Here is a 2957-nt window from a genome sequence, read left to right on the forward strand (position 1 = left end):
GAAGAGCTGCTTTCTCCCCTGCCATCCACGGGGTTAAAGCTGCTGTTCAGAGGAAACAGGGTAATTTTATCTCCTGACTTTTGTCCTGTATGGTCCTGTGTGTCAGCCGTACCTGAGTGAGGTTGTTATTTTTGTGTGCATCTTAGGGTAGCGCTTGGGCCTGGCTAGCATAGGTTAAGGGACATTGTGCAGTGCTGCGGAATGGAAGCATGAAGCTGCGAGATCTTCAGCACAAAGACCTGATTTTCCCTCTGTGATCTCAGGCTGGTGTCTGGTCCATGCCTGGGGGCTCCTAGGTGGCATGACGCTAAGACAAGGAACAGCTGTAAAAAACAATGACAGGGAGTTCAAGCCTCTGCAGAAGGGAGGATTAGTCTGATACGTAGGTTTCGTGGCACAGCAGCTTGGCACTGCGCAGCGTTTGTATCAAAGCAGGAGATGCAAGGAGAGGTTTGAACAGAGGCAGGGGGTAAGCTCTGTGGATATTTACTGGTAACAATTCTCCGACACAGCAATGTGGCCTAGAAAAAAAAGTGCAAAAGTTTTAACACTGCTCCGTAATATCTGCTCGCTCCTTTCACCTGTGACATGGCAATGGCCCTTATACGGGGACACACCAGCATGGGACCGCAGGCCTCCCTGCAGCGTAAAGGGGCACCTGTGCCCCTGAGAATCACATTCCCAGGGCGCTTTACCCTGGAGCACCGCGTGGCAGCCAGTGCAGGAGCAAAGGTCTAGGCTCTGCTGTAGAATCAAAGCATTGAAATGATTACTTAATTTAAGGAGACAAAAAAAAAAAAAAACCAACTGTGCCTGCTCGTTGCATCAGCTTTTCTAGTATGTGTTCATCTGGCTTTTCCACAGAAAATCAGTCGTATCTCAGGTTCAGATGCCTTTGATTTCTTACCGAGCGCAGCATGAAAAATAAACAAGTCAATCCTGACGTGTAACTGAGTTGATTGCTACATTTTCTAGTCACGCCTCTCTGTCGAAAACTTCCCCCACCCTCTTCTAGGTGTTGCCGTGGCATGTGGTTTGCTTTATGCATAGACACAGCGCTGAAATGATCTGCCTCTCGCCAGGCAGAGTTATTTTGGAGAAGTAGTGAAATACAATAGGAGGCAGCACCGTAAATCCTGTAAGTAAGCCCAACTGGCAGAAGCTTTTAATTAGCTAAATATTAACGGCTGTTTAGAGGGTCCTTTCTGTGCTGGAGAGACGGTTTCATCAGCTGCAGCGGTGTTTTGCTGTGAGAATAAATTATGGATGCCGCCAAAAAGGGTATGCTGATGTGGAGATACAGAAGATGCTAATAAAAGGTTTGTAACTGTAGTCTGAAGGTAGGGAAATGCTTGATCCCTTTTGGTTCAGAGGTGTTCGGTGTTCTTGTGTGATTCAATCAGGAAGAGAAGCGCTGTTTAATTGTGTTTTCAGCATATTTGAGTTACACGTTTGCTTAGCTGGTGCCTTGTGTAGCGCTGATAAGAGCAGTATGGAAGGAAACAAATTACACTCTGACATTAGCCAGCTCGGGGGTGGCCCGGGGAAGGCAGGTGCCTCCATGAAAATACTAACTCGAAGCAGGTTTGAATTCGTAGATCTGTATTATTGTTACCAGTGGTGATAGTAGTACGTAGAGTCATCTTTTAATCTTACCTTCGGTTGTCAGAAAAAGCTACATTTGTATGTAAGTTAAAATAAACTAAATATAAACTAATATAAAATAAAATATAACTCTTGTTTTCCATAGTGAGTACTATTTTCTGATGGCAGATATTGCTGAACTTGAGCAGTAATTAAACTTCTGTTTATGAATAATAGATGTTTACAAGTATGTGTGTATGTGCGCATGCATGTGTGTGCAAAATAATGTAAACATTGCTCAATACCCTTAACTGAAAAAGAAAATTAATCACTTTTTCAAAAAATTAAGCAATATTTCTCAGGAAGTAAGAAAAGTTGAATTTTGAAATGCTGAAAAACTTAAAAGAGTTGAAAGAAAATGAGGCAGTTTGAGAAGCAGAGGGACTGGCGTGATAAAATAACCTTGTCTGTGTAAGTTGGCCGGTAGGAAAATAAAGCAGGATGCAATGACCAGTTATTTCTGAAAGAACCGTGACAACAAAGACGTGGAGGATAGTGCCAGGGGTGCAAATGAAATTTAATTTTTGCCTCAGAAGGCCTTTCTAACTAACATGTCTACTCCGTGTAGCTTCATTGCAAGGAACAATTAATGCCACACCAAGCCCAGCACCAAGGAGGGAGAATGTAGAGCAGCTTTGCACGGCAAAGCTGAAGAATAGAGTTTCTACAAAGCTTTAACGCTTTTTGTTATGCACATCATTAAAATGAAGGTAACTCGCTAAGCCACAGGATTTCATTGAAGCTGGGTTGCAGGAAATCATTGTAAAAACTCTAAATCTAAGTTTCATTCTTGATTTGTTGTAGAAACATTAAAACATATTCAACATTATTTTAGTTTAAAGGAAGAGCTACACACATCTCTGAGTCCTGGACCTGTAAACTTCATTCACGGAGAGCAGGAACCCACTGAGTTAGTGGCTGTTCATATTCAGTGCCACAAGGAAAAATCGGGAATTTTGGATTCAGATTGTCTGGCTGGATCCTAAGCCCACTGAGGTCAACAGGCGTGTTCCTTTGGTTTCAGTTGGACCCCATGTCAGAGAGGAATCCTGGTTTTACAGTTCACAATTAGAGAAGCAAAAACAAATTGCACCTTTCAACTGTTCTTCCCTGCCTGCAAGCACATTGCAAACAAATGACAAAGCACTTCGGGAGGAAAGGCTGGGCCACAAAGAACCTGCCAACAAGCCGGTTTATACTTGCTGCTGAAGCACGATAGTCTACCTGAGCACAAGAAGGGTTTACGAGCCTAAGAACAAGGTCATTCAAAAAGACTTTGAGACAAACAGGACTGAGCAGAACCATCTTTCCCT

General features: G+C 43.2%; 1 protein-coding gene across 1 annotated transcript in view; it reads left to right on the forward strand.

The window, feature by feature from the left end:
* EXPH5 (exophilin 5) overlaps nucleotides 1-2957 on the forward strand; it is a gene marked incomplete at its 5' end in the record, with an annotated part of 16421 nt that overhangs the window by 3379 nt on the left and 10085 nt on the right. The window lies entirely within an intron of this gene.

Source organism: Buceros rhinoceros, unplaced genomic scaffold, assembly GCF_000710305.1.
Source record: "Buceros rhinoceros silvestris isolate BGI_N320 unplaced genomic scaffold, ASM71030v1 scaffold30270, whole genome shotgun sequence".
Lineage (NCBI taxonomy): Eukaryota > Metazoa > Chordata > Aves > Bucerotiformes > Bucerotidae > Buceros > Buceros rhinoceros.